At 45.6% G+C, this 10329-nt stretch overlaps 1 pseudogene; it reads right to left on the minus strand.

Annotated features, from left to right (window-relative positions):
• Positions 1 to 8008: 8008 nt before the first annotated feature.
• On the minus strand, positions 8009 to 9597 carry LOC139053221 (solute carrier family 25 member 32 pseudogene; annotated as a pseudogene).
• Positions 9598 to 10329: the final 732 nt, after the last annotated feature.

Here is a 10329-nt window from a genome sequence, read left to right on the forward strand (position 1 = left end):
CGCGAGGATTCAAGCATACGATCAAAAGAGTGGCAGTCCACAATTCTACGTGGTGAATACTGATCCCGGAGAGCGTGATCTAGCCAACAGGTGCCATGATTGGCAAACACGTGCTTAATGTCTGCGTACTGTATATAGAGCTGGCATCCACACCTTCAAGTTCTCACACATCACCTTCCCACTTGTGAAGGCAGTCCTATGTTAAATTTTCTCCTTATATGTGATTACAATGATTAGGTGCATCTGCTTCATTAATATTCTTCTAGTGCTTGGCTTCTCCGATTTACTGGATGAAGCTGTTGGTGTCTTGTTTTCCTCAAGCAAAGCGCGAGATCTAGCAATGGGTAGCCCAAATATAGATTTGAGAAAACCAAAACAAATTCAGCAGTAAGAAGCTAAAGGGTTGTAGCTAAAGGGTTGTTTTGGTGTAGATCAGTGGCCAAGTCCGGATATGAAAGAGGAGGAAGAAAAGCCAAGTCTTTCCACTTCAACACTGAGAGGCACAACTCCCACAAATAAATACGACTCTTATTTTACTTTTTAAGGAGGTTACCGACTTGCATTGGCAAGTGTTCACTTCAACAAGCACTGCATATTTCACTAGCTACTGCATCATTGTTTCACATTATGAGCGAAACTGCAATTTTTTTATGCCACAGCTTGCCCAATTTTGTGTTTTGCAGTAGGATGTTAGCAGTGCTATTAAGGCACTAAATTACTCATGCATAGTAGTAGCGAGAAAAAAAAGGAAGAAAGCAGTGGCTTTTTGTGCGTAGACTGCATACACCTGGTGCTCTTATGGTCATCCTTTCCCTATCCGCTAAACCATTCTAAACAAGAAAAGTTTATACACAGACCACAACTAAACCACAGGTACCGTTGGTAAGCAAAGTATATTTATTCGGTGGCATTTTCTGCAGCCCTGCTATTGGGCTTTCCTTCTTTTTCAGCTGTGCAGGTTCATTAAGAAGTGATGAGACAGTTTGACAATTTTAATCGTTGAAAGACTTAGTGAAACCTTTCTCGGGTTGTTTTTGTTGGTTTCAGACTCTGCACATTGCATTTTAAGGTGTGTTTTCTGTGTTAGTTGCTTTTTCTTTATGGGTAGGGCATGTCAACATTTTTTACACCATTTCAAGTATGTGGTGCCATAGACTGTTCTTAGATGGAGTCTTGCCCTTTCATTCTGTACAATATGATGTCGTTTTTTTGTGTCCAAGGCCATTTTACAGCGTGATTGTAGCATTTTGCTAAGTCCTCTGTCACCCAAGCTTAAAAGATTGCTACCCACTGCTGGTGGCATGACACATGTCACATTTGTTTTTCAATGAAAGGAAGTCTGTCCTTACCCTGTGCACTGGTTGTCTTTTGTCTCTTTGAATTGCAATTTGTTGCCTATATTTGCTCTTTTCTTGCATTTCAGATTAGGAATGGCTATCATAATTGAAATTTAACCATATTGCGCACAATGTGGATGATATGTAATTGCAATATATGGCTACCATAAATATAATAGAAGTTAATAATTCAACAGTGCCTTTGCATGGTGGTGCAGCCATAAATTGTGGCTACAAGGTACCAGTGCTGCAGGTAGCACTGCTTGTGCAGAATATAGTTCAACTCTACTACTTTCAAACATCATTGTCTTTATCTGCATTTGTATAGCTCCAGTTTCTGTGAACACACATATAGTGGAACAGTGGCTTGCACCTGCAGTTGGGTCCAATGAATAGCCAAATTTCTGCCCATTTTCATGTTATTAGCATATTAGTAAAGCCAGTCGTTTTTATAGTAGCCTGTTTGTCCAGTGTAGAAGCTGCTGTAGGGTGTCAGGATCTCATACACGTCTTCAGCTTTGCAGGGGACTCAGCATCTGGCACACAGTTTGTCACTGGCCATGTATTCGGGGCAAGTTGAGTTCACTCACTAGCAAAGGGAGAACCAAGTTTGTTGGATATGAAGTAAACCGCCTGTATACTCAGTGGCCTTTTTCATTTCGTGTGACATATGTGGTTATAGCGACCCTTGTTTTAAGCACTTCTTGTCCAGCAGCGGTCGTTTGCTTTTGAAACACTCAGGATAGCTTTCAGCAAGCTGGACAGGAACAACACTGAAATACCAGCAGATGTTAATTCTCGCACTTATTATGCAAAGCTTCGTACAGTATGATGAGGGCGTAAATAAATGGGGGTGTTCCTCAAGGCCTTGTAGCACATGTCGTGAGTTTGGAGCAACATGATGTATAGCACTTTTTTGATCACATGCTATAGGTTTAGCAGGTGTGGCCATGCGTGAAGTGCAGTGCAAGGTCAAGAAAACAGATAACTATGAGCAGCACCCTGGTAAAGTAGACTCTGGCAAAACTAGTGGGAAGCCTGTTAAACATCTGGTTGACCCACTACTTGCTGGCTCCATCAGGCAAAGTATGATAAAGAGAAGGAAGTCGTCAACACATCAGAAGGTTTTTACATATAAACACTGTGCTAAGGTCATAACATGCCAACAAGTCTTAGTGCACTGGCTATGCACGACCAACTACATATGCCTTCTGTTCAGCATTGCTCATTGTAACTAACAAGGATGGAGTGGACAAAAACACAGCAGCTCCATTAATTTATTTTCACTGGTATCAACAGTGTTTTGTAAGCGTACATTGCCATACTCCCCAATGCCTTCTTGGGTGACATCAGCAACGACCAGCTTGAGGCAAGGGGTAACAGACGTCTTTACCAGCTAAAAATGCATGCATGCATGGAGAGCACATTGTGTCCAAAAAGTAGGCACTTCACAGGGGCACTGGAGAAGAAACAGGTTATTAACAGTGGGCAAAGACAAGCTACTAAACACCCAACACTGTTGCCATGTAACGAACTCTGAAACAATCCCTCTTAAAGAGGAAATTATCTTTGTGTATCCATAGAAAGGGCAGATGAGCAAAGCCCCTTCAGTAATGCTGCCAGCTTCAAAAGCCCATTTTGCACCCCCCAACCCCCCCCCCCCATCCTGAACGCTCCCTTCTTAAGACTTTGCTGGATGCAAGCATTCTACTGTCCAAAATCTGTCATTGAGAGCACTTTTGGTTTGGTGGCAATAAAGTTCAGAAGCAATTGCAACAAACCTCCCTTCCTAGTTGGCCTGGATGCTTACGGTGCTTATAAAGCAGCACCATGGGGCAAGCAAGGTGAATGGATGCCTCAAATCCATTGTTCGTTTATCACACTGTTCTGTTAGTAACAACCATGAGACTTGAAACCAACAAGCTCAAGTTTGGCACTCGCATGGTTACTGCGGAGGATCCATAAAAAGCACAATAACAGAAAACTCCAGGGAAAGGATAAAGCACCATTTAACACTTAGTATTGCTACAGCCCTCCCCCTTCATTTATTTTGTCTGGTCGTGCTATATCTTTTTACTATAGATAGGCATGAACTTAGGTGATGTTCCCAATCAGTGTCCAATTTTTATATACACTATGTGCTGGTTCAAAGAGGCTCGAAACACTGCAATGGAAGCTCCAAGTAGAAAAGGTGCCTGGGAGAAAAAAAAAGCTGTGCTGCAACCATCTCGGCAACATCTTGTCCCCTTAATAAAAATTGTGCTTCCATACTAACTTGAGCCCTCCAGTTTAGAGTAAAGTACCAGTGCACTTATGAACAATGAATCAATTCTCAAAGAGTATGTGCAGTCCAGCCACTGACGACGTCACTGACGGTATGTCCGCAGTTGTCGCTTGCGTTCGATGTCTCGAGTTTGCTCGGCGGCGTGGTTAGCAGCATTCGCCTGCGATTTGCTGCTTGTGATTCTTCGAAATTAAATTTCTTCAAAATTAAATCTTTCCGTTACGTATGACCATGAGTGGCTCATACTCCCTAAAGCAATGGCTCATACCACCGTAAACGCGGCCTCCCCATTACGACGACAGAAGTGAAGTGAAACTACGCTGGAAAGATGAACGGCCACACAGCCAGCTGTGGAAGACGACGACGAACGCGGGAGCAGTGGCACGAGCGCGTGCCGTTGATTTCGCAATGACTTCCCGATCGGCACGAGGAATCGCTCTGTTTCACGCCGAGCGAAGCGTCGCATTGCTGGGAGCACAGAAAAAGTGGTGCGCCGAACTGTCGACATCGTTCCGATAGCGGCCTGTGCAGCCAGGTACGCAGCACGTCGGCATCGTCTGCTGATATTCTTAAGAAACTCGGCGAAGGCTACAGTTTCACGGATGACATGCTTGCTGAAATTCGCCACCAACAACGAACCACAGAATACACCAACGCCGCACCGCGTGCTTAGTCCGGCCGGCCCGCGTAGCCAGCTAGTGAGGAAGTGAAGCCGGGCGGGACTGCAGCGCCACGAACGCGCGTGCGGGTGGCGGTTCCGCACAACGGCGCCGAGTTTTAAAACTGAAGCTAGTCTAGTAACGTTGGCTATTACCCATTCTAGTGCTTTCAAGCGTTGTAATGTAAGCACTGAAAGCGGGAAAATCTCTCCACTAAATGAGGACCGCAGCGTACGAGGGATTTTAAACTCTCGCTTCGAAGCAGCCGACGCGGCCGCTATGTCCACGTGATCCCTAATAGCACGTCATGCCGACGGTGGCGCCAGCTTTTCCAGTGATGGAGCTAGGCCTAACGGGGGAATGGCCAAACTCAGACAAAGCCGCTACGTTTACTACTCTTACCAAGAATTCAAAATTTGCACCCCTACTCCATGCAAAAGAGAACACTTTGAATACACTAGATAATAAAACGAAAAGAGTACTTAGCTACGAACGACGTCGCTGAAGCTTGGACACAGGACCGTACGCCACATCCACCCAGCAGCTAAACCCCAGCTTAAATCGTGAGCGTGTAGGCAGTGTTGGCATGTGTAGGCGTGGCGTGAAGATGGCAAATATTTTGAACGTGTTCTCAGTGTTCTGTTGGTCTTTATTCCATGGTTCTGTTCTCGTGTTCTTTATTCCATGGTGTTCTCGTGTCGTGTGGTCCTTTTATGTCGTCTCGGTCGCTGCCGTAATTAGTCGGTTTGGCTGGTTTAGCACTCTGGTTCATGGGGAAACGGGCTTCGCCTGTAAATTTAATGTGCTAGAGTTGTAGAATGTGCTGTTAGTCCCGTGTTTGGATGACTCGTTTTATGGTGGTGTGGTTTGTGTGAATGCTTCGCTGCTTTCGCAAGTAGTAGATGGCAGTAGTACTTGTTTTGTCGCAGCGTCTTTCCCACACTAAACGGTCAGGGCAGGAACAAGCATCATAACGTCCCTCGATGGTCGTGCGCCGTCAATCTCCTGGACTATTGGCCAATACATGCTGGGTGCCTTTGTGATCTATGTATGTGTGGCACTGCGTGTTTGCACCAACTCTGACAAATAAGGAGTGTTGAAAGCAGTGCCGTGCTGTTTCTGTTACCTGCTTGGCCCACCTGTTTTGTTTACAAACCCAGCTGAATATTTGCTGTTGTGACATGTAGATTTGCCCCATTCTATTTATACATACCATGCATTCAATTTCTGGCCGCCTATGGTTATTTGATAATTTTGCTGCAATATCTTAGCCTGAAGTAAATGTTACTCCCGAAACGCATTTGCATGTTCCTACGAATTGTTAGTTTACATGCTAAACATGGTGATAGTAACAACTTCATTGAAAATCCGGCAAATTTAGTGGCCTGGGCTGCCCCTGAGTAGGTTCGGAGATGCTGTCTGCTCGCCGCCTCACGGTCTTGCTGGATGGCCCATAGTTGATCTTGGGGGTTTTAGTTGCGCAGCGTGGCCGTCCACCGTGCCGCAGCTTCATCTGGGGAGGCTGTGTTTCCTCTGCCTATAACCTCACATTGCCAGAGAATGTGTATAAGATGCGTGAGCCCTGCCACATAGTTTGCAGTTATCGTCTGAATAAATGTCTGGATATGTCCTCTTGAGATGAACGGGGTTGCGAAAGGTCTTGGTTTGTAACTGCCTCCAGTCTACCGCTTGGGCCCTGTCGAGGGGTTAGGGGCTGGATAAACACGCCTGGAGTTCTGATAAAATTTTGAAATGTCACAGCACTTGGTCATTCTGTCCCTCTCTATCCATGCCGCCGTTGGATTTCCAACCCCCAGAGAGGATCCTCCTACGCATAGGGTAATTATTACATTACATTAATTTTACATTTAATTTTACAATTATTTACAATATTAAATTTTATGATTAATAATTACATTACTAATTACATCTACTTAGGGCAGGTAGTGACCGTGGATCCGGATCACAAGACTGAAATAATCTGAAGAATAAGAATGGGCTGGGGTGCGTTTGGCAGGCATTCTCAGATCATGAACAGCAGGTGGCAATTATCCCTCAAGAGAAAAGTGTATAACAGCTGCATCTTACCAGTACTCATGTACGGGGCAGAAACCTGGAGGCTTACGAAAAGGGTTCTACTTAAATTGAGGACGACGCAACGAGCTATGGAAAGAAGAATGATGGGCATGACATTAAGGGATAAGAAAAGAGCAGATTGGGTGAGGGAACGAACGCGAGTTAATGACATCATGGTTGAAATCAAGAAAAAGAAAAGGGCATGGGCAGGACATGTAATGAGGAGGGAAGATAACCGATGGTCATTAAGGGTTACGGACTGGATTCCAAGAGAAGGGAAGCGTAGCAGGGGGGGGGGGGGCAGAAAGTTAGGTGGGTGGATGACATTAAGAAGTTTGCAGGGACAACATGGCCACAATCAGCACATGACCGGGGTAGTTGGTGAAGTATGGGAGAGACCTTTGCCCTGCAGTGGGTGTAGCCAGGCTGATGATGTGGATGACACTAAGTGAATCTTTCTCTGCAGCATCAGTAATATCATATGCCACTTACAAAGCGCAGCTCCGAGTTGTTCCACGTGGAACTAAAGTATAATACAGGTAATCCTCATGCACGAGTCTCTACAGCACATAGTTACCTTTGTACATGTAGAAATGTCTTGACAATTGTCGTCTAAAAATGGGAAGTATACTGTGTTATCTACTGCATACATCTGAACTGAATGATCTTCTTTGTTATTTCTACAGAAGGAAAGTGTACATCTTCCAGTGTGTATTTCTTTGGGTCCATTCATATCAGAACTAGGATACCCAAGTTTGTATAAGGAAGTAATAATCCTCCCAGGGGAAGATGATGTTGTGTCGTGCTGTTCTCTCGTGTCATAAGTAGCACTTGCTGCCATTGTTATCTGTAATGTCCGCATGATGGAGCTGTGACCTCCATGTCTGTGCATCTGTATGAATTCATTAGGCCAATCAGGTGGGATCATGCCACCTGTGTACCACCAATCATAATCACACCACTTGTGTAACAGCTAATAGCATGACGCAATTTGTCCTTGAAATACTACATAAGTTGAATAAAGACCACGTTGGCCAGACCCTCTCACCCGGAACAAGCGTCTCCGCCAACCTCACGGTGTGGTCCTCTCCGATGATAGGGCCCTCCACCAGCCGGCTTAGGATGCAACACCACACTACGCAGACAGCTGACACAGCTTTGAGGCCATGTAACGGAACATGTTTCTAACCGTCTGGAAGCCTTACGGAAGATGCTTCTGCAATGTGACGCCACCTTGCAGCCCAAATTATTTCTGTATTTTAAGTGCTTGTGCCTGCAAAGTGTCTGTTTTCGTGTGCACAGACAACCTTTCTGTCTTCTTTCCGAGCGTCCTGCTCAGCCGCCACCTTGTCTGGACAGGACATTAGCCTAAATCGTTTTTGAGTTCGATGCTATCTTTGCAAAGCTGTCTACTTTGATGTCTGTGTAAGAATTGGAAAAAGGCTTAAAATAGCCACTGTCCACTTAGCTGTCTACTTTTCCGTCTTCGGCAAGTATTGGAACACAGCCACTGTAGTCGTCATTGTTTACTCGCACTTCCGCAACTGGCAGTGGCCGCTCCACCAGCGGCTTTTCCAAACACAAGCTAGGCCACTCATACCACTTATGAAGATGCACCCAAGTAATCAAGCAGGGTAAAAAAAAAATGTTAAGACATTTTTTCATTTCAAATATTTATTTAAAACAAAGAACAATATATGAAGTCATACATGGAAATAGAGTGGGCCCTGATCACAATGCATCCCCATGCTTTTGCATTGCAAGACAAGTCTTTGCCACAATAATAGAAACAACAAATATGTACAAACACTGTCCTGTTTTTCTTTGGCTTAATGGATTGCCTATTAGCACAGAGAATGACTGACGGCATCTTAGTAACAATGTTTATGAAAAGGATATCTATTATTTTCTAGAACAAAAACATTTTGTCACATATTTTATCTGCGTTGCGCACTGCTCAGAAATAAAGTTTCATTGCGCCATAATCTAAGTATCTTTGTTCACAAGCCGTTTGGCAATGTTCTCATATACCACAAATGTTATCGCAGTGGCCGGTGTCACGCGGAGTGTGTTCGGAACTAAGCCCTTGTAAAAGCCTTTGTAGCCTTCAAATCGCCAAGTCCTTGATATGCACTGGACGATGCCGGCGTACTTCTTATGCTGATCCTGTAATCTTGCCCTCACTACCTGATAAGGGTACGTCGCAGTGGTCGCAAAAAGTTTCGAGAGGGCAGCAAACACCAAGTACTCCAACGTGCCTAGCTGTTTGCGGGCGTCGCCTCGATGGTGGCTGTGGTAGAATTTCTTCATTTCCTCGTAAGCCATAAACTGCAGAGCACCGTGCGACACGCCAAAGACGCCTGGGATGAAACCTCGGTAAAGGCCCGCAACTCCGTCGATGCGGTAGATTTTCCTCAGGGCGTCAAACGTGCTCTTATATTGAAGTTCCTCCGGCAAATGCGACGTTGTGTACTGAAGGCACATTCTCGTCTTCACGACCCATATCGGATTCGTCATGAGCAGCGTCATAATTCCAGCCTCGGCGGCCGCCTGCATGTGCTGCCCGGGTCCGAGATGTTCGGTGCGAACACTTAATGACATCTGAGATTTGATGGCATTGTAGAAGAAGAAGTAAAAGCCCCAGGAGGCACCGGCGCCGATGCAGTTGGGCGTCACGCCTCTATAGAATCCAATGATGCCTTCTTGCCTAAATATCGTAACAACCGCGTTGAGAAACCCGCGGTAGTGAGGCCTGCTTGACACCGCACCGTCATTCACTGCGAGCCTTATTTTCAACAGGTCAAACGGATGTACGGCTAAGGTTGAGGCTACACCACCGGATATTCCAGCGATGAGATGACCCGACTTCACATGGGACAGGAACGACAAAACATTTGCTGGTTTGTGACAATCACCGTTGCCGGTGCATTCGCGCGACATCTTTAAGCTGGACATAGTTTCGGCCTTCCGCCAATCCACTCCAAACTCACCCGTCCGGCGAATTCTGCTTGAACGGCTTGATAAGCGACGTATGTGCACGAACGCTAACGTACAGTACGTACATCAATTGAGTTCACTGTGGTGATGCGATCACATAGAGTAAAGAACCAGCGATAGTAACTTCATAGAATAAAGAACTTTAATCTGGCTAGAACCACAGAATTTAGAACCAACGCTAGAATGCATTGCAACCATTCTCCTTGAGTGCATAGAGTTTCTCACTATAACACCTAGAGGGTATTCTGGCGCCACCGTCTATGGGAGATTCTATGATTCTATGGGGGCACCGTGCCGTCATGGGAATGACGGTATATGTATCAGGGCGGCGCTGGGTGCACGCACGTGGCAGCAGACGACCCCAAGTGGAGTCCGCTGCTGCCACGCATGATGACGTCACAAAAAGAAAACTTAGAAAAAAATACATGAAATGCTAACGTTATCGTTTTGTTGTTAAATACACTACGCCTAAATAAATAAAGCATTTATTTTGTGCAGCGTTTCAAAATCGAAAATGACTGTCGGCGCCTACACGCGTGCACGCAGTGGGAGGACCGTTGCGATTCCTTGTGGCTGTGTGGTGTGTACAAATCACTGTGTAATATCGGCGAGTACGAATAACGTTGCCGTTACGAAGCTACAGAAGCTTCGAACGAACTGTGCTGCATCCACGAAACAGCACGACATGTCGCATCATTTGGACTGTCGGTTTCGAAGAGTCGTGGTAGCACAGCGCCGACTGCATATTGGGTCACTGTGTAATATCGGCGAGTACGAATAACGCTGCCGTTACGAAGCTACAGAAGCTTCGAACGAACTGTGCTGCATCCACGAAACAGCACGACATGTCGCCTCATTTGGACTGTCGGTTTCGAAGAGTCGTGGTAGCACAGCGCCGACTGCATATGGTGCCGACACGGATCATGCATATTGCAGGGTGTGTCGTATGTAGCGATTCTTTAAGTTGTGTGTACGC

This window comes from Dermacentor albipictus, unplaced genomic scaffold (assembly GCF_038994185.2).
Source record: "Dermacentor albipictus isolate Rhodes 1998 colony unplaced genomic scaffold, USDA_Dalb.pri_finalv2 scaffold_82, whole genome shotgun sequence".
Classification (NCBI taxonomy): domain Eukaryota; kingdom Metazoa; phylum Arthropoda; class Arachnida; order Ixodida; family Ixodidae; genus Dermacentor; species Dermacentor albipictus.